This window comes from Eutrigla gurnardus, assembly GCF_963514095.1.
Source record: "Eutrigla gurnardus genome assembly, chromosome: 9".
In the NCBI taxonomy this organism is placed as follows: Eukaryota; Metazoa; Chordata; class Actinopteri; order Perciformes; family Triglidae; genus Eutrigla; species Eutrigla gurnardus.
This window is the reverse complement of record NC_139923.1, coordinates 22300049-22322317: the sequence shown is the minus strand read 5'-3', so window position 1 is coordinate 22322317 and position 22269 is coordinate 22300049.

Sequence of the window (22269 nt, the reverse complement as noted above, 5' to 3'; positions counted from 1 at the left end):
CGGAGAGTTAGATCGGAGGAGATCGATACCACTCTCACTGCACGTTAAGTACGGTGCCGGGAGAGGGTTAGCGTAGCTTCGCATGAAGCCTGGAAGCAAGGGGGAACAGCTAGCCTGGCTCCGTCTATTTAAAAGCATGACACCAAAGCTCACCAGTTAGCATGCCGTTTAATTCCGAGCACAGACAGAAATTAGATTTTGACAAACACTGCAATCATTTCTTGAGAAAACAGTTCATCCATTTTAAATAAGGGCAAATATCAAATTCCATAATTATTAAATTTGCTGGCCAAGTACATGTCTTCCAGTGCTCCACATGGTTCAGTGCCACTTTGCCCTAAAGAAAACTATACTAAGTGTTCCAGTTGGTATTGACGAAACAAAAACAATTCAAAATTCCAATAGCAGCATTCAGACTGCATGCTGAGAGCAGCGTGTGATGAAATCATAAACTCCTTATAGCTGCGGAACTAAAACACATGATTCATCAGTTTGGTGATCCTACTATATTTCTTTGCACTTGCCTGCTGGGGAGACTTTGTCTACCCATTATAATTAGCATCAAGGCTCTCTCTGTCTAGAAGCTAGCCAGCAAGGGCACTCAGGGATGGCTGAGTCAATCTTCTCTGCACTTTTTAATACAGAAGTGCAGACTGACTGACAAGTCATTTCAACAGGGCTTGGTTCCCAGATTCCCATCCCTCCTCTCAGAGCCGACTCTTATGGAGGTAACGGACAAAGCAGCTGCTTCAACTTACCTTCAACACATTTTCAAGGACTGAGAGAAACTTACAAAACTAAAACGGGGAAAAACACCCTCGTTCACTCACAGTTGTAGCACAAATACGAGGTCATCCTGGCAGTATCCTTCACACAGATTTAGGAAACTAGGTTGTTTAGCATGCATGGTGTGAAACTGTAACTATACATACTGGATGGAGGGCACTTACTGTATCTCATTGTATGTCGGTGTCGCTAGAACTCTGGCAGTAGAGGTCAAAATAGAGACATCGTAGTCTTGTCCATCATTAGGGAGGTAATCTTGTACTTATATTTTGTATGGCATTTTGTTTCCTGTGGAATCGGTAAGGTAAACTGTTACTCACTACTAAAATACAAACCTATACAAATAAAATACATCAGAAGGATGAAAATAGGATATTTATCTCATATCACCTGAAGCAGAAACCATCCTTTATCATCAACAAACAGAATTTTCACAGATTTAAAAACAAAGTGTTTTATGACATGACGGTGTTATCAAAAATCCAACGTGGCTCCACCTCAGTGATATGAAATTCTGAAACAGTGCTCAAGCCCGGTTCCCTCGCCACCTTTACAAAGATTGAGAGCTTAGATAATCACTCAAAAAGTTATAAGTGAAATGTTAGAAGTGATTGAAACTGAACACTATGCCCTTTCGGAGACGAATGAGCCAAAATCGTACGAGGAAAAGCCACTCGCACTTTTTCAATGTCGCCATTAGTGACAGAATCATTTTGTAGACGTGTTACCGTTAACGTTGCCACGCCCCGCGTATCTCAGCTATCCTGCAGGACGTCCACGCTCCCTCGGTGCTGTGCTGGGAATGCACATGCTGCTACAGTGGTGGCCTTTTCCCTCCATTCTTTTTTTGTCCATCCTGCCACTGTAATGTGTCTGAGAGTATAATGAAAACAAATAACACAAACCGGCGACTCCACTGGAGTTGAGTAATGAGAAAGCGTGAGCATAAAGGATGGATTGGTGTAGTTGTTTAAAGGTAACACAAGTGGAGCAGCTCTTTCTTCCCCTCTGAAGGTTACAGAACAACAAGATTAAAAGAGCGTCACTCTGCAGCCTTAAATGTTTGGCAATGAATGCCTCGCTGAAGAAAAATGAGGGAGCGACTGGGAGAGAAAACGGGAGGGTGTGCGCGAGGGATAGCTGAAGAGGAGGAACAATAGAGTGAAAAGTGAGGCAGATATTGGGGGAGTTTGGTGAGACATTTAGAAGGAGACGACAGTGTGATGATGGGTGAAGAGGCAAGTGATGGATGAGACAGGGAGAGAGAGAGAGAGAGAGAGGGATACAGAAAGAGAGAGGGAGCACGGGGGAGAGCAATTGTGCTGTTCTTGACACCTCCACAGAAAACACCTTGGCAAGCTGTCAATCAACACGGGCCCGCTTGATTGATTTTCTCCTCTTTTCAATCAGCATTTCACTTTGTGTCCCTCTCTTCCGGCAGAATGTGCCCCGATGCCAACGTTCTGCTTTTTTTACGTCCTTTATGGCGCATGTCAGGGCCAAACGGTGACTGTCACGTCAGTTGTCCTGAAGCGGCGACATAAATTAGGTTAGAAAGGAGAAATACGGTCTTGTTAATGTCACCTCTGCACAACTAATCAGGGCAAATTTAAACTATTTTAAAATAGGTTATGTGGGATGTTGGAAATACTGTAATGGGACATCCAAACTCCCCTGCAGCAGCTCACTGACAGTAGAGTCTTCAGAGCATTCAGAGACTATATAGAGGGATAAGTAAAAGGACTCAGGAGTGGTTTAGTAGGGACAAACTTTAAACCACAAGATAAAGTAAGTCCACATGTATAATATAGAACTAACACTTTAAATAAGGTACAACAAAATATGGAGCAAATCAGGAACTGCCAGACAATTCTATGTATCGAGTGTGAACACTTGTGTGAATTTTACCGTGGCCCACACTCCTAGGTTTACATTATGCTTTGTGTATGCTTTAAGCTCTGGTTTACTCTCCACCCACTCCTGAGGTACAATGTACAGTGGGTTTATCAGAGCTTGTTTGTTCAAAACAGCTGCCTGCTAAAGCGAACCAAACAAGTTGCAAAACCAAAAGAATCAACATCGAGTGCAAATACAACCAAACTACCATGATTCTACTTTAATTTGTTGTTGCAATAAAAGCCACCAAATATACTGCTGCATGTTTTGCAATGACAAGATGACACTCTTTTTGATAGCTTACAGTAAGTGCACCTGCTTTGCCTCTAAAATAAATCTACATACAAGAGAATAAACTTATAAATCCCAGGGAACAAAAACAATGAGAAGCGTAACCTTTTCATTGCCATCTAAAAAGGTTAACAAGCAGCCAATAAAGCCTTGGGGAGAAGCCACTAGTCTCATTTGGAGGGACAAAAGCATACGACGTGTTGTAGCGACACACCTGCTTTACTGTATACCTAAATCAGCTCTGTAAAATTCACGGCTGCCAGTCTGTGCTCACTTCCTCCTCTTCATACACAAATTGGTCTGATCTTGTTTTGACAGTACTTCATCTTCAATTGTGTTATCATATCATTTGAGTTTCTCAAGATGACAGTGTTTATCGTAGCTGTGGGCCTCAGGAGTCCACTAACGCCCGTGGAGCTGAGTCAGACGGTGGGAAGAAGTCCTGTGGTAAAAAAGTACGGGTGGACAGGAGAGGTGTGTCTGAGAGACAGAACCTATTGATTTCCATGCGGATGGATGAATAGATCAAACCCTTTCGCTTTTTCTCCTCAATTCCCTCCAGCATCCGTGAAGGCCAAGGCCGATCAAATAGCCACCAATTGTTTTGGTTTTCCGGTGAAATAGTGGGGCAAGTGGGAGCAGGTTTTATATTAATCAGAGAGACAAATGGGAGAGGGCATGTGGGAGGCATCTTGGGAGAGAAATTTTGCAGTTATAAAGAGCGAGTGGAAGTTAAAGCCAGCAACAACAAATAAAGGAACAAAGAGGAGGAGTAAATATGAAATAACTGCGCAGCACATGACGGGCGCGGGGTTTAATGTAAAGGACAACCTCCCACATAAAAAGCTGCTTGCTTTGCTTCTGTGTGAAAAGAGCCGTGGATAGACAAAATGCATGCATGTATTTATTGGAGACAAAAAAGGAAACAGAAAACGGGAGACAGTGCGAGCAACAACATAATAAGGTGATAAAATCAGACAGCTTTGCTTGTTGCTTTAGCGATGACATCCATCATTCAGCATGTATCTTCACAGCTTACCAACTTGTCAATCACTCCATCCTTCTCACATCCCACCACGTCCAAGTGAAATCAATTATCTTACCAGCCCTTTTCTCCCCCCGAGCTCTTGACCCTGTTGCTTTTTAGCATTTACCATGAATATGAAATTCATGATGTAGATTACATTCCTGATTACAGAACTGCCGTCTTCCTTTTGCAATGCGAATAGTAGGTAGATGTAATCGGGCCACGGTGGCAAAGGGGTCCTTATTTAGTTTGCGAGTGAAGATAGCAACAGGGAAATGAAAAACCATGTCTCATTTCCTGTCTGCTACAGCCGCTATGAGGTTTCAAAACACAAAATGTTCCTCGGGTGATACATATCGCTCAGCCCTTAGACTCGAACCGTAAACCAAACACAAAATTGCTTTTTTCACTTTCTCTGTAGGCCGCTGTGAATGCCTGTGCTGAGGAGGGCTCGTGAGGGGGGCCGGACCCATTATGCAAGGAGCAATGCATTTCACAATTTCCTTTTGTCCTTAGCATGCTGGCCAGACCTAGAAGTCTCATTCACCAGGGTCACGCCGATAGTCATGACTCCACGCCTAATTAGTCCAGGAAATATGAGGAAATGTGGTAGCATTTATTGCATTTCATATCCTGTCTGCGACAGATACAGGCTTCTTAAATATTGTAAATTTCTAGATACAAAGACGCCAGACAGTTATTAAAAATGAAAGGAATGGTTGACCTCCAGGCACACCATGCATTGCGTTGTCTAGCACGACACCTGCATGGGGCCTAGGAAGGAAGAGAAGAATGAGTGAACCTAGAGGAGCCTCAGCATCATGTCAAAGATCTCTTGCTCCTCATTTTGCTCCAACAGATACAAGTGCTGATTGTCCCCCGCCTGCAGAGCGCCGCCAGGGAGAAAGGCCAGAGATTACGGCTGACAAACCGCCCCCAATAGTGAAAGAAAACATGTCGCAAACATACATCCAAGTCACATTAGACCAGATCCCCCTGGTGGGAGAGGAGACGATGCTGAATTGTTGAATATATGCTGTTTTTTGAGTGCAGCAGGTTACTAACGTCTGCATAGACACTGCATAGTATCTTAATACAATATATATGTTATTATGGTTGATACCGATTGTTTTGGTGCAGCATGGTAACTCAGTTCTAGTGCAAAGAAAGGCAGAAGAAAACGAGCAAACAGACATCATAAATCACTACAACAAAACAAAGGGAAACACATCAATGTGAAAATATGTACATTCGAAAATATATGATATGAACAGTTCGGTTCCCGGCAGAAATGCAATGATTGTTATACCAGTGCAAACAAGTTCAGTTTCTGACTCCGACAAGATGAAAAATTAAATCAACAACATTCTTTTTTTCTTGTTTGTGTCGAGCTGTCACAATGTTTCAACAGATCCAAGCAGGAAACCGTGAACTTCAGTTACAATGGAGCCTTTTCTATCTCATGACCTCCGTAGTGTGTGCGTGTGTGTGTGTGTGTGTGTGTACATTGAAGAGCAAAATTAACAAATAATTGACTAAACAACTTAAAAGTGTCAGTGTTGCTGAATGCAATAACCTAAGCAAAATTGCAGATGGTATTGCATGTGTTACATATGACTTGAAAAAAATATATTCAAAAGGGTAAAGGCTCTTTGAAGGTTTCATTTCTAATTTGAATCATGTTCTGCGGTGCTGCTTTCCAATGACTCATCAGTTGCATTAATATTCCATTCACTGAAATTCCTTTTTGTTTTTTATGTTTATTTTAATATGAGGTTCATAAAGACGCTGTAAACGAACACAAACGTATAAACGCTGTTCTCCACTATAACAGGGACTTCGAACCACCCTGCAGGGATAAGTGTGAGGACAACAGACAACAATAAAACAGAGGTGAAACGAGTGAGACGTGTATTGACCAGATTTCTTGATCCGTGATATCGTAAAACTTTGATTTCTAACTTTGATGTGTGTGTGAGAGAGATAGAGCAAGACCTGCGTCAGGCTATAGCAGCCCAGCAGCGGCCTTGTAACTGCGTTTGAAAAATAAAACTTTTGCTTTCCACTAAATTTGTCTCCGTTTGAGTCCATGTGTGGGAAAAATCTTGAGTATCAAACAAGACCTTGTATTATGCTCCGTTTAGTCCCACCGATGTGTCGGTATAGTTGGTACCCGCTGTGTGTGTGGTTGAGAGACAGAAGCCCCTTTAGGCAGACGATTCTGCCGTAATGGCGGAAAGGCGAGTCAAATAAGCCGCGAACCGGAGCGTTTAGATAGAACTTTGTTTGTCTGAGTTTGGATAGCACCCCTGCGTTGCGAAACAAGTGAGACTTCCTACGGCGCTGCCGGTGTTCGCCTATGGGCTCGTCTGCTGTGTGACGTATTCAATGAGCGTGGGAAATCTGATTAGTTCGCTGCATTAAAACAACTAAGAAAGGTGAAGTTTTGCTCGTCTCGCATGAACGTAGGCATAGGTGAAGTTGCTGCATCATAAACATGTCAATGTGTATAACGGCGGCCTCGTACGCTAAACTACCGGCGTTTTATCTGCTTCGCATCTACACTTTGAGCTTGTTAAATGCGCCGGCGGCGTGTCGCCCTGGCAACCCCGTCTGAAAGGGGCTAGGGAGAGAGGGAGGAGGGAAGATTAAATTATCAGTAGCATGATAGCTGTGAGTGTAGCAGTGTTGTGGTGGGCCGGCTGTTCAGGTGGCCACCCAAAACTAAACATATACTGTCGATGCAAAACTATGATATTGAACATGGTCAACATTATACCAGCATGTTAGCTTTGTCATTGTTAGCATGTTGTCGTTAGCATTTAGGTCTACTACTGTAAGTACAACAGCTGATTGCATGGCTGTAAACTCCTAGTCTAGTAGCTTTACCTCACGCTCCTCATATCAAGTCTAGTGATTCTGAAAAACACAGTCATGCATGGCTGCACAAGGTCAAGAAAAGGTTGTGTCATATGTCACTGCAATGACGGGCACCTAATTTCTTTTGATCCACGTTAATGACCAAACCATATGCTTCATATGCAAAGGTCAAGTTCATTAGACATAATACAAGCTGCCATAAAAAAAAGGAAATCATTCATAGTTCATATGTCATTAAAATCTACTACCTAACATATAAATCGTCTGGCAAGAAGAAGAAGGGTTTTTTTTTTTTTTAACCACCTGCATAGTGCTGAATAAAATCACCACAGACATGGAGTTGAACCTCCCTCTGTTGCTTTCCTGCTGTTTCCCCACTGTCTCTGTCGGGATTCTAGCAGGTAAAGTGGAGATGAGAAGCAGAACACCCAAATTGAGTTTGCAGCAGCATACATAGATGTATACAGCAGCAGTCTGTTTGTTTGTCCCCGTAAATCCCACTGATCCACCACAAAATCCAGCCTCCACCACAGAGGGCTCTGTCTGGGGCCCTAGGCAAGTCGTGACAGGTGGTGCCATCCTGAGTATTGGCAAGGTGACTGTCTGCCACAAAAGGAAATTGGGGTAACTCTCTCTCCCTCTCCTTCTCTGTTTATTCATAAACTGACATGATGCCCAAGTATCATACATTTTTATAACCGCATCATTAAGTTCCAACATAAATCAGCGCTGCCTGCTCTAAAGATGTAAATGTGTTTTGAGGGGAGAGCTAGTGGAGAGGAAATCAAATTAATTACACAGACCTTCTATATTCACATACGTATCAACAAGAGTAAAATGGACGCATTCATGAATCACAGCCACCACAGTGCATTTATCTAAGCTTTGAGTAACAGTCCAGGGCAGGAAGGTCCATTATGAGAATAATGCAAAGCTCACTTAAACCAGCAGGGCTACTCCTCCATCTTCAGAGCTATGAAATGTACTTACTATTGCAGCTATTTTAGACCAATCGTTTGGTTGCCTTCCTCTGTTTGTCTGAGAGGTGAAAGCAAAGCCGAAGTTCCGCCTTAACAGACTCGTGCATTGAGGATAGAGCTCTCCGCCTCAGCCCTCACAGCTGGGAGTGTGTATGCGTACAAACACACACACACATGTATAGGGAGTGTGTATGTGTGTCCAGGCCATGCGTCTGAATGTGTGCATGTGTTCAGTGTGGCAGAAATGTGGTGGTCTGTGTGCAGCCGCCACCATAAGTCATCAGTGCAGTGGGACCACTGGATGAGGCTCGGTGCCTCAGATGTGGTAATAGTGACACCCACAGGAGGAGAAATAGGCCTATACCTTCCTGCCAGGGGGAAACAAATCCCCACTACCTTCCCTGATTATACCCTGGGTGCAAGCATTTCATGGAGACATATTGGGCAAGGGTAAAATAATAAAATATTAACGGCATCGATTTTTAATCCCTATCTTAAATAGGCCAGGAGAAAACTTTCTCAGCAAGAGTATTACAAATGGCAGGCTTTGACTGTGCACTCCACAGTGCTGTTTGTACCTTACAGTAGTCTTTCTCTCTGCACAAAGCAAATCTGTTCTTTCATTTCTCTCTCTTGAAGAGACAAATCCCACAGGACGTTTCTTGTGATCTCCGTCATCGGTTTGCATCTGACACATTATCTTGGGAACTATTAAAGTGATCATCAGCTATAACATATTTGGGGTTTATAGACGGCGCGGCGGGGAGGGACAGACAAGTGGGACTGCAGTATATTGAAAATGTGTTTACCCACGTAAGCTGGAGCTCAAGGCTGTAAACATGGGCCAAAGGAGGGGAAAAAGTGTTTTCTATGTACTCTACACTCAGTAGATATTAGACCTCAAACGTCCTTTAATCAAAACACATAATACAATATCTGCATGATTTTTATTTTATTACATTTGTTTATAATTTTTGTATTGATCCAGAGCCAGACATTAAATGTCTTATTAGTTAGGTTTTTCTGTAGTGAAGGTGATTAATCAATACCCAAATAATGTACTTTAAGTACACTTAATTCTGAGGTAGGCTTTACAAGTATTCCTCTCTTATGCTGCTTACCTTACAGTGGGATAAAATGTACTTTTTAATCCATTATATGTATTTGACTAAGTTTTGAAAAACACTATAATTACCATATACAATGTGATGCATAGGTTGGTTCACATTATAATACTATTATTACTATTATTAAAACGCCTCTTGCGCATTACATCAGTACCAGTATAATAACACTAAAGCCGCATAAACTGTAAATTGGTATATGAGTGCAGGGTTGTGTGACATCATGCTGTGAACTGTGAGTGTTACCGTGCATGGTACAACAATGTTTTGGCGCCCTCCCATGGCGGGGTTGTGCAGCTCTGGAAAGATAATCACTGCACCAATCATTCTCTCTTTTCATCTACACAGTTGTTGGATAAACAATGGAATGCTACAATGCCACATGGTAAACGCAACCCTTCTTCCGGTGGTTGTCTTCTGGCCCGTTACGTGATTGGCAGCGTAAAGTTGATTATGTTTTATCACTGCAGGGCCACTGCAGGGTTTTTTTCTTGCAGTCCCCACCGCTGCAGCCTAAAAGCACAACCCACAATATCCAAAAAAATTTGCTTAACTAAATGCGCTGAATACTCTGTGTTATCAGCATGAGTGCACCATGGCACCACTTGTTTGTTTGTTACAGACATCAACAAAATGATCTGGGATAAGATTAGGCACATAACAGCAAAAACAAGATTAAGTAAAGTGAATCATCTGTCACTCTGCTTTCCATCTGCCCATGAAATGGACAAATTTATATGCTCCGCGTCCAGTCCTCATATAACACCAGCCAGGTAACTCACAGTGACGACATTGGTCCCAGATGTACAACTTTGGTTTACTTATTTCATCAAAAAACATCACATTCTTACCAATTACAATGATGGTCATCAATTACCCATCTGGATAAGCTGAAAGATGTTGTTGACAATGTCCTGTGAATGCCAAATGTAGCCTGTTATATTTCAGCTGCGTACACTCCAGCTGCTGTCTGCTTGGCAGTACATTGAGCTTTAACTGGCTAAATGGCTGTGTTGCTTGCTTGATCAGGATGGAAAATTAAGCATTGTGACAAGCCAATGCCCAGTGTTTCTCAGTGGTAAGAAATTTAACTGCTTTTTGAAAAACATTCCAGCAGTTTCAGCCCATCGTGGAAATGTTGCTAATTACAACCAAACCCTGCTATATTGCCAGAAAGGTAAAAAAAAAAACTGTAAAGATTTCTGATTATTTTTTGCTTGTGACGATGCATCTGTTTTATTGTTGCAGTTGTGCTTTCCTACTCCAACTTAATTTCATCGTTTCCATTTTCATTATGGTTGTCGCATTTCATCAGTTTAAAATGTTGATGTTTCTGTGAGACTTTTAGCTGACAGTGATTTAGAGACAAATATACATCATTAAAATATGGAAAATATGTGATCCTGAACAGTTAAGGAACAAAGAGTGCTAACCTATGAGCAGCTGTGCCAGATGGAGGCCTTATGTCTCTCTTCTGTTTGATTTGCTCTCCCTCAGCCTTATCACCTGGGTGTTGCTGTTGGTGCCCCACTAACAGTGCACCTGCATACAGCAGTGAGGGCAGACAGGGGCTGGGGGTGCCCTTTTATCTCAATCCTCCTGTTGGGGTAACACCAACTGAAAGGCTGTGGTCATGGCCCTTACTTTTCTCCCACCACAGGCAGCGGCACCACCTGGGGGGAGAATGAGCCAGTGTGCTTTAGTGCTGCAGCACTAAAGCCTATTTATCTGTGTTGACTCTCTTTCTCATCCATACAAACAAAAACAGCTGCACGCTAATGTATGTCAGCGCAAAACTGGGCTGATGTATGCAGAATATCTTGCGAGCAAAAACAAAAGTGGCATATTTTCATCAAGGATAAAGTTCACTGCTTGTATGAATTTGTAACGTCAGATACTTGGATGACCTCCAGCAAGTGTCTTTCTCCAATTCAGATGTGTGTCATACATGGATATTATACTCAATGATAATGCAAATTGGTGCCAAAGAAATGTGTGTCAATGCAGCGAGATGTGCTACCGCTCTGCAGGTTTAACATAACCCAGAAATGGTTTAGTCCTTTCAGTCGTGCCCCACTGTGCCATCAAACAATTAAATGCGAGGTGACAGGAGCAAACATTAAATATGCATCGCTTCAGACTGAGCACGCAAACGTGAACACATTCTTCTTAATGTTTTAAAGTAAACCAACATGCGTGCTGGGAAATGTGGGCCCATTTTCTGCAGTATGAACTATTGCCAAATCCTGTCAGACACGCTTAGTTTCTCTTTCTAGCACAAACATTGCATCTATTTTCCCTTCTTGTCCGCTCAACAGCACAAATAAATGCTGTACAGGCAAATTAACTTCTGGTTATTTAATGTAAGACAACAGCATCAGACTCAGGGACAAATAAACTGACGACACACAATAAGAGCCCCTGCAACCAATAACAAGGTAAGAGCTAAATAGTAAGAGTGCTCAAGACTGTAATCGCTGCAAATTCATATAATTAAAGCACTAACACAAATATAACTTACATTAAATTAGCTAACACGTCACACGCGACATCACTTCCCAAGTTTACAGCCTCTGTGAGCCATTTGCTCCGACAGAAAAGCACAGAGACAGGCTGCAGCGACGTGAAATTGATTCCAGTGCTGCATGTTCACCCAGTGGGCTACAAACACTGAAAAACTGACAAGTGCACCCTGCTAACACCTTCCCCCTCAAACCACACACAATTTACTCCTTAGCTAGGTTTGCTGGCCTAAAATCAATTATTAATTTAAAATATATCTATACAATTTTGCAACAAATGGTTGTTCACAAAAGGTTGTTCATATCCACAGAGATGGAGAAAAAGAGAAATAAATCACCTAAATGGCTAACCCTAACCCTACAAAATGCACAAAGGCGCACAATCACCGACACACAATGAGCGCCTGGTCACAGAGCAACAGCATATATAGTGACGTCTTGGTGTCTGCGCACCAGAAACCCTTTACCCGCTACTACAAAACATAAAAAGCACACATGTAACCACACAATCAGCATCTGGCGTCGGCGTACCAGAATAAAAAGAAAAACATACACAGCCAATAAAAGACTTTGAAAAAGTAAACAAGAAAAATAAATCATTCATCATTCATTAGGGCAGTACCAAAGGTAGAACGTTCAAGGCTTCTATAGGGCTCAACAGTGGCCGCCGAGTTTTAAACATGCTACGGAGCCAAGCAACTACAAGATTAATTGAGATGCCTTTGAAAAGCTAAATGCCACAAACATTGATAAAAGCAATTGATAAAAAAACAAGGAATTTGGAAATGATTCCGTCTCAATAAATTAATTTTGACTTGTGGCCTTGGAGTACCTTCAGAAGGACTGAAGATGGAGGCCTACTATTGCAAGCAATGTCTCTGTAAGCCATTAGTAATAAGAATTTAAATTTCAACCTTATGACAGAAGCCTTGAGAGTTTTTGGTACAGTCCTATATTTACTATTATTATTGTATTTTAAAGGGGGCACTTACTTTATCTGTTGACCTTGGTTGGACGCACCCCTATGGACAAGATGTCAACAGAAATATGAGACAAAGAAGGTCTGTCAAAAAAATTAAACAGCTGTACAGGCATCACTGGTCTGTGAACAGTATAATCCCATCAAAGCAGATTTAAATCTATTCATATCAAATATTTTTGCATATCCAGTCTCTTCAATGTATTATCATAACATTTCTCAAAAAAGGCTTCTTTTACATCACTTGAACTTTTGGCACGTTCAACAAACACCCAGAGGCGATTCTAGAGTCTGTTGGGGCCCCAAGCAAAATTTTCAGTGGGGCCCTTCTGACTAAACAATAACAATAATAATCTTCTAAATAATCTGACGCCAACGAAAGATGTATGAAACCAACGTTTTTTATATTCAAAATGTGCATATATAAATGTCAAGAACAATAAAAACATTTTTAAACATTCATAAAACAGCCCTCGGGCCGAGTCTCGGGGGCCCCCTGGCAACTCGGGGCCCCAAGCAGTTGCCTGCCTTGCCTGTTCACAAACAGCACCTCTGCAAACACCACTGATATTTCAGTAGTCATTTTGTGGGACTCCTTGATAACATCTGCACCTGCTTCAGTTAAGTCCTTCTGCATCCAATTTGATGTTAAGGTGTTTCGTGGAAGTCTGTCGTCCCTTGGAAAGTGCTTCTCTCCTGGTGAAATGACAGCGGTTGAATAAGGGTTGGTCCAGGTAATGGAGACGACCTGTTAACGCAAAGTGAGCGGCTATGTTGTCTCTTTCTGTATGTAGCCTTCAGAGCTAGCTCTTGCTTCGCAAAGTAAGATCAAAGTAACGCCAAGTCACATCCGTCTTTGCGTCACATTCCTTTACCTTTGCCTTGTGGAAGCTGGAGTCGGTGTAGTACGTTGTTCCTTCCGCCGGGTAAAATCCTGGGGCGCTCTTTTCTTCGTTAGACAGGGTTGAACATCTTTTGAAATAAAAAAAAAAGTCGCCGACCGCAGCGTTGTGCTACCTCATTAGCCGCTACCGCTACATCAAAGGGCGCCGTCTGCCGCCGAGCAGGAGAGTGGAAGTCACGCGACGCGACGCTACGCGAGAATCGGCTGCGCATGCGAATATTTACGGAAGCCAATGCCGTGATCGTGCGCTAGCTTTTTTAATTAAAATATGCAAATCAAACATGGCATCATCAACACCTTTACAGGTTTCATCGATACAAAAGAATTGCCAAGTGGGGAAATATTCATATATAATAATATAATAAATCATATTTTAATGAAATAGGATTAACAAAATGACAAGATACGATAAGGGAGACAAGAAAAAATATATATCATACACATACAAGGGGCAAAAGTGTAGCTCTGTCTTAGCTGCTATTTAACACTGTTTATAAACTTAAATATGTTCAAATCTTTGATTTTAAATTTTACAGTTTTGCAGGGATGTGGTGCAAAATGCCAGCTTTTTTTGCCAGAGCTTCTTAACAACATCATGCAGATGTCAAACTTTGCAAAACAAACCATGTGTTTTACAACTACTTCATCATCATTATCTCCAGGCCATCATTTCATTAGCTTTTGTGGCTACCAGATGTTATTGCTATCAGTTGTGCTGTGAAGTTTTTTTGTCAGGCCTCAGGCAGTGAAGGTCACTTACAGCAGCGTCATTCTCACCTTCCTGGACGCCACCAACTAGAACGTAATGGTCGACAAAGAACGAGTTGTCCTGTTTACTTCTTCTCTTACCTGACAGGACATATGACAGCATTATGGGTGCATAATCGGTTCACAGAAATGTAAATGCTTTCGCCTCAAATCACTCCAGGTACATCGACATAGTAATGAATGCTGCTGCCAGAGCACACTTAATTGCATTCAGGCAGGCACATGGTGAGATGTGGAATGACAAAACCATTAAGGCTTGGTCCTTTTCCAGATTTTCCCATCCTGGGGTGGGATGCTTCACTGGCTCGGCCTGATTTGGAATGACAGTTTCTCTTACCTGCGTGGCAAATCTGTTGTGTTCCTTAAGATCAAAATAAGTGCAGCATCACACCGCAAATGATTATCTCATTGGCTTTGTTTTGTGAGATTATCAAACGCAATTCAGGAGTGTGACAATCAAATTAGAGGAAATGAGAGCTGACGCGCTGTTCAATTTGAATCAGACTCCAGTTGCTCCTGAAAAGGGCTGCTTGTCAATGTAATTGAATTGTATCACAAGGAAATCATGCATGGAAATGATCATTTCTCAAAGTAATTATTTTTACCTCCTCAAATTCTCAGCCAGTGGACATTGCAAGCTGTACAACATTTAGGAATAGAAAGTGGCAGAGAGTGCTGGCAGAGCTTGGCAAGCACAACACTTTTTGTTTGACACAATCTGTCTCTCAGCTCCACCCACAGACCAAGCAATCAGCTCCGCCATGCTAAAAAAAGGCTTCAGCCAGTACGGCTGCTCTGAGAGAAAATTCCACCAAACTGAAAGGCCTTATTAGTTGTGTCAAATACTGATTTTCACCATGGCAAAGTGCACAGAATACAGATAGGATTACAGGAGCATACAGAGGGCCATATCAACAGCTCAAGGAAAAAAGGGCCCCAGACAATAACTTGTGGGATGGTGGGATGGCAGGCATATGAAAGGCATCGCAGATGACGTCTAATCTGTATTTTAAAAAAAAAACCCTAGGCTGGCTGTAATCACCTCTCTGTCACTGTGCTAATGGAATCCAAAGGCAGATAACAGACACAAGAGAGCAAAGAGGGCCAAAACAGTGCAATACACAAAAAATAGACCCCCCCCCCCCCCCCCCCAAAAAAAAAACCCTCCTGATAATAGCTGGCAGACAAAAACATCACAGCAATTGCAAAGGTCGCTAAAGAGCAGGCTGAAAGGAGAGCAGAAGGCAGCTGTCAAACACAGCCTAAGTTATATGATTATGTACTCTCCTGTGTTAAGTATAGGGAATTTCAATCAGTTTGAGGGATCCAACACTATTATATATTGATACTCTCCGCCTCCAGCTTGCCAGCTCACACCTCCTTGGTTTGGCAATCACACACATGATGTTGATCAGAATTAAACACTCACCCTTTCTTTCTTTTGTCTAGTTTGTGTCATTAGTTAGGCTGTGAAGATATCCCTACCATAAGTTAAACACTGCTGCTGAAAGATGAAACATTATAACACTAAGCTACATGACTGTAGCATCATTAGTAGTAAACATCCATAAAACAGCTGCATTAAAAACTTGTTAATGATATCAGGTTTAGAAATGATCGTCATTTCGATCTGAAAAAGGTGCCGACAAGACAAAAACCAGAACATTTCCTTCTTTATGGGCAGTCAGGGGTTGTGCTCCCCCAATTTAAGAGGCACTTGAGCTACATAACTTCTCAACATAATGAGTATGACATATTAGACATAACCAGTTCTACTAATGATGTCATTAAATCAGGTAATAAGCAAGGGCACTGTAGAAACTATAGTAAAGACTGGAAGCTTCATATGTTTGATGGTGGGTGTAAAACACCACTTTTGACAGTAAAAGACATGTGATGTCTGACATGTTGATAGATAGATAGATAGATAGATAGATAGATAGATAGATAGATAGATAGATAGATAGATAGATAGATAGATAGATAGATAGATAGATAGATAGATAGATAGCAGATTATAAATCACACAACATGACCAACATAAATCACATAATAATGACAATAATCCTATCTGTTTATATGGATATTGCCTCGATTTCTAGACTTTGTTTTATTCCTAAAACACTTGTGTTGTTGTGTTTGGTTTTAGCAGCTGCAATGAGGCCCCGACAAAGATTCGGAGAGAGAGTCGAACCACAAAGCACAGTTCTCTCATCAGCACTGCTCAGCTGTGAATGAGCAGCAGCTGAAATATGGTTGCTTTGCAGGGTGGGGGGACCCAGGAAACACAACGGTGCATCTCCCTGCTAGAGCACCTGGACGACCCTGGAGGACATTAGCAGGGGGAAAGGACGTTCGGGCTGCTGTGCTTGGATTGATGGCAGTATGGATGCATGGGTGGAATGTGTCATGATAAGCTTGGAGTATATATGTGCCTTTTCAGCTTGAAATAGGAAGTGTATTGTTAGTCTCCGCTGTCACTCCTCTTGATGAGCTGTCTACCATAAAATGGCTTCCACGCTGCTGCAGCCACAGAGCTACGAGCACAGGCAGTAATGCTGGAGTTTCTTTAATATCTTTACATCAGGTTTTTTTATGACTCATCTGTACTTAAAGGGAAAGTTCTTCAACCAAATGAAGAACGTTCAGCAGTTTAACCGGCACCTGGACCTCCTCACTCGTCCCCTCAACAGATAAATGACGTCTTTCGCGTCATCGTGCCGGATAAATCTGGGTGTGGAAAGTCTCTGTCGACACGTCCTTGTTGCAAGAGTCTTGCAAAACCGCGGACCAACGGATCAGATTGTTGTAGTGCTGTAGCTTCCTCAGTGTACCTGCCCATGAATAAATAACAATGGAAAATAAAAGGTTGGGATGGCGGTAACATCGAGGGAAGCCAATCATCATCTATTTGAACATACCCCTTCATGCGTGTTACTGGTGCCCAACATTTTTCCTTCTTCTCATGCATACTATGTAAGGCCCCCTCAAGACTTTGCTGTAATTTTAATAATTTAAGATTTTCATGAGCCATAGCAGACAACCTTGACATGTTCTAGTCCACACTTAGCCACACTACATGATGACACCGACAACTGGCGGATGAGGAGGTGGGGAATTGACAGGAAAGGAGGAAATGGGAGGAATTCACGGTGTCAGAGAGGAGGGGGGAGAGTGTCTAACGCTGACATGCTAGTCTAAGTGTCGGAGCGTCGCGGGGCATTCCTCACTCAGCACCGGTTGTCGCCCACCGTGTCACACTAAATTGATATATCATTGTTCCAGAAGCTACTTTTTATTGTCTAAACGTCACCTATGTTCCCACTCATCCGTCTATCAGCATGAGGCCGATATAGCCGAGGAAGATCCTTCCACATCTACATACGGAAACATGACTGTGTGTTCGCTTTGCCCCGTTTATGTTTTCAACATCGAAACATTGTTGAATTAAAAATGTCTACAGACTGTGTTCAATATGCTTAGTGACTTGTTCAGGTACAAATACTTGTTATCTGAATAAAACACAAAATAAAACTAAAACACAAATAATCCCGACAGGCTGAATGCTGAGTAGCCATTGATCGCGCGGTGGAGGCAATTACAGGCCGCTCAGTGTCAAAGAGACACAGCCACTTTCTAGAACGCCTCCTTTCACTCCGATTTTTACGCTTACTGCAGCATATTTATAATTACACATGCTAATCAAGGTGGGAGTTCACAGTGAGCCGTTCCATGTTGTCAGCATCTCTGAGTGGCAACAAAGAGTCAATAGCCAAATCACTTCTCAGCCATTAGGCAGAGATTGCGGGAGACGAGCCCCTCCACTCCACCGTCCTCACCTGCCACTCCGCCGTGTCAAATAGTCCGCATCGAACACGTTGATGGAGCAGGACGACATCACGCACAACACCAATGAGTGAAACGTGCAATAAATGAATATTACAGGCTTTTAAGGCGTTGATCAAGGTTAGAGCTTTGTTATGGAAGATGTTCTGAATATACAAAACGGGTCAGGTTTCAACACTAACAGCAGGACAGCTACGCAATGTGCATGTTGATTGTTCATAAAAAAATGCAATACAGACTATCGGAAAGGAAATTACGCCCTTAATCACACACTTAATATGCATCTAATCATCTCTTTATCCTACTAAATTCAAAGTAAATGCCTTTCAAAGGTGCACCGCTGTTGTGCATACTTTCACGGATTAAGAAATATTTGACTTGTATTGAGTTTTTTATTGTACAAACTGTTAAAAACTCTGTGAATGTAATTTACTGTCAGAGCCTCGATTAAAAGAACCGTTCTCCGTGAAATAGCATCGCGGCCGTCTCAAAGTCTCATATCAATACAACATGGTGGAATTCTACCTCTCCAATTCCAACGTAATCAGGAAAAAATGAGGATAAATTTATATTAATGAAGATCCATACACACAATTAAACAACCTTATTATCAAATATCAAGAATGTCATTACTATGCTGCTCTCAAACACGAACACCTCTCTCACAATGCCGGTCTGAGTTCTGACAAGTCAGGAAAAAGTTTTGAGTGTAAAATAGGTTTAAACCTCACCTCAATAGATGTTTGGTGATTAAAGTCAAACTCTGACAGAACTATACCAATGAGGCACTACACTATACTCAATCAATTGCATACTGCTTACTAGATAAAGGATTAAGTGTGCCATTACCAGTCTTCATCTTAAATTTCTTCTTCTCTTAAATTTAAATAAGCATTGACTTTTACACTTTTACACGCTGTTGTGACAAATTCAAGTTATTAAATACTTTATTGTTGAATATGTTTCATTGTTTTTACTCGTTACCGTAACAAAATATCACTCGTCATCATTTGTAATTATTTTCCCATCCATCTGCCTTGCAGTCCGCCATTGGACAGTCTGAAGAGCCCCAATGCATTTTGGGCCGGTTGAGTTTGTCCAGTGAGCCTAATCATTTAATATATTGTTAATATAAAAGATAAAGATTTTTGGAGCATTAAAATAATACACTATACCTATCGAATAGAAAAGTTTTCAAACAGAAGGAACCATTTTTATTCTGCTGAATTCAAAAGCTTCATACATTTAATGTCTGACTGCCCCCACATCCCCAAAAAATAATAAAGGAATATTCCTGTTCCCTGATGTAAAAACAGCATGTTATCACATCTTAGGAATGCATCTAATACATTATGTTGAATTTATTTGCATAATAAACAGCATCTGTATTAAACCTGGTGAATAATAATAAACCTGGTGCAAAACCAGGGCCTCCAGTTTCACCTCCAGCACTGTTGTGTTTATTCCCCCAGCTGCTGTCACACCTGTCAAACCAACACCGCCATCATTCATTACAATAAGATAATAGGAGAGAAATGTCTTCCGTCGTACTCTTATCGTACAATATGCAGTGTCTAGCAGCCCATAACATTTAATCACGACGATCAAGTGGCGTTATTGACTGTAGCTGTAACATACAGCGTCTGATGTGTCTGGACAGTCGAGAGCCTCTCATGCTGAACCATGTTTTATGCTAAGGGATACTGTGCTCACTCAACTGCCTTTTAATCTTAAAAAATAATCAACGGCGTGATTAATTGCAAACCAAATATGGGATCCTATCTGGGACCATCAGCTTCACTGTGCAGTTCACTGATGTATGGTATCGATTGCAACAGGGAGCCCTCTAATCAGAATCATGGGAAAATCAATAGCTGGCGTTGCCTGAGGTCCTGTTCATGCTTCAGCGTACACATCTGAAGTAAACTCCCCCATGCGCTGAAACGCTGCGGCCATTTGTTTAAAGAAAATCAAGACTCGCGGCAATAGGGACAACTTTGGAGGTAAACCAGAGGAGACAGACGGGATATAAAGGAAGGAAAGCACCGAGACAGGTGAAGGAGAGGAGGAGTTATTCAACGAGGGGCATTCACTTTGATTGAAAGCTGTTGTGCAGGGTTTTATTCTCAGAGCTTCAATCCATCATGCTTCCAGGGTACAGTGGGGAGGATCAGCAAAACCACTGACCTCGACCCGATCCGCAGGCGAGCTCCAGCCGCCGAGCTGTCCCGCTGTTGTCATGTCTCGCTCCCTCGCCGCTTCCACTGCTCTGTTCCTCTTTTGTCTCTTGATCCCTTCATCTCCCTCGAGGGGGGGGGGAAGTTAAGTTGCAGGGCCGCCATCATGTGTCTACTCACCACGTTCCCTTGTGGGGAGAAGGACGGGGGAGGCAGGGTGAGGGCAGATCTAAGCTTATCAGCTTAAAACATGACTCTGGGTTGCCTGTTCAACTCATACCAGTCGCTGCCCATGAACTGGGAGACTGTCTGGAAAAGAAGCAAACCTAGGAGCTCTGAGGAGCCACGGAAAGAGGATTTCCACCAGCATCTGTTCTTAGGCCCCTGGTATCTTGCCACAGCACGGCATCCTGCAACGGAGACAAACACATTTAGTGGAGCAGGGAATCCCAGAACAACGGGAACGAGATAAAGAAGAGGGATTTGGGGCAAATTGAGGAAAATTGAGCATGGAAGAGGCACAACCCTGTTGTCACATGCTCGTGATTTGTTTTGACATCAGACAGAAGTAATAAGACGAAGGCCTCCTGTGGCCTTGCAACGCACCGGCTGCACAATGTTCAAACATGATCGCCTTGTGAAGTTGATATAACACATAAGCAAACATTAACACGTCCACCAAACAGGGAGCAACACCTGGTGGATGTAGTTCTAACATTCCCTCTTCTTTTGCTTTTGTTTGGTCTCTACTTCCTCATTTCTTTTAAACTACTAAATGCTCCGCTGTTATCCCCAGATAGTCTGTTTTTGTTCTTTGGTGCTGCAGGTTTACACATTGAGCTGATCAGAACTTTTCCGCCGGCAACAGCTGCCCGCTGTGACTGGAAGGAGGTGGGTGTGAGTGGACCAAAACATCGTTGCAGGGCATAAAACAAGAAGAACAAGCTGAAAGATGCTAAAACGCTCCGTAGAGCTCAAGCAGCCCTGGAGTTTTCTATTGTTTATACAGCAGCACAGCATGCGATCACAATGTAATAACATAAAAAAAACAATACAACTGAAAGTTAGAATTGTGATATTCTCACTCCCAGCATGGTCAAACCACGGCACTCTTTGTCGCCATAGCTACAGCGGGAGTAAAGGGAGGTTATATATATTATATAAAGAGGTTATTATGAGGTCTCCTCTCACTAGACAATAACCAGCGTACCGCAAAACAATATCAAGCAGTGAGGTGGTGAGTGCTCCACCAGCCGCCACAAGGGGAGCCATTACCGTAACATTAAATAATGATAAACAGCGCTGCCACAATGATCATCAGAACATCAGAGCTGTCACCGTGCCATCCGTCAAAACCTCGCTGCAGGGTAGCAACAGTCGCTAGTGATACATTACACGGGACAGAAACAGGTGCTACCAAAGATTCTAATTACTTTGTTCTATCAATTATGTACAAATCCTCGCATGGCCCGGGGTCCACCACACGCCGCTGTGCCTCCCACTCGTTCTCCGCGCCATTCCCCAGTTTTATTTCAGTGTTTTCAACGGCGTTTTTGTGTGTGGATGCCTCGAGGTGATGAGAGAAGTTTATTTCAAGGCAGAATGCTTTTTTAAAAAAAAAAAAGAAGAAGAAAAAGGAACTGCCTTCTGCATTTCGCACAGACGTCTGAAATTCATGCATTCTATCCTCTCTAGTAAATTCTTGCCTCCACTCAGTCCTGTAAGTGTCAGTTTAGACACACAGGTGCTCTGCTGTTTGGTGTTTTCGAGCTGTAACGGTCTTCCAGGCACTTGTGGTTTCTGCCTTTTGTTTTTGCACACTCCTCAAGTTTTTCTCTCCGCCGCTCGGTGCACAAACACATTATGCTAATGAGCGGGTAGACATCTGCTTCCAGCTCAGTCGTTCTCTAGGTGTTTGGGCATGTGTGTGTGTGTGTGTCACGCATATAAGGGATCTGCTTTTACGTACAGTAGGTCAGATCTGTAAACACACAGCTGCGAGAATGTATCCATCATTGTTGAAAAAGGATGTTTCTTTTACCCCTCCCCTCAGGAAACAGCATCGTGGTATGATAATGTATTAGGGTTC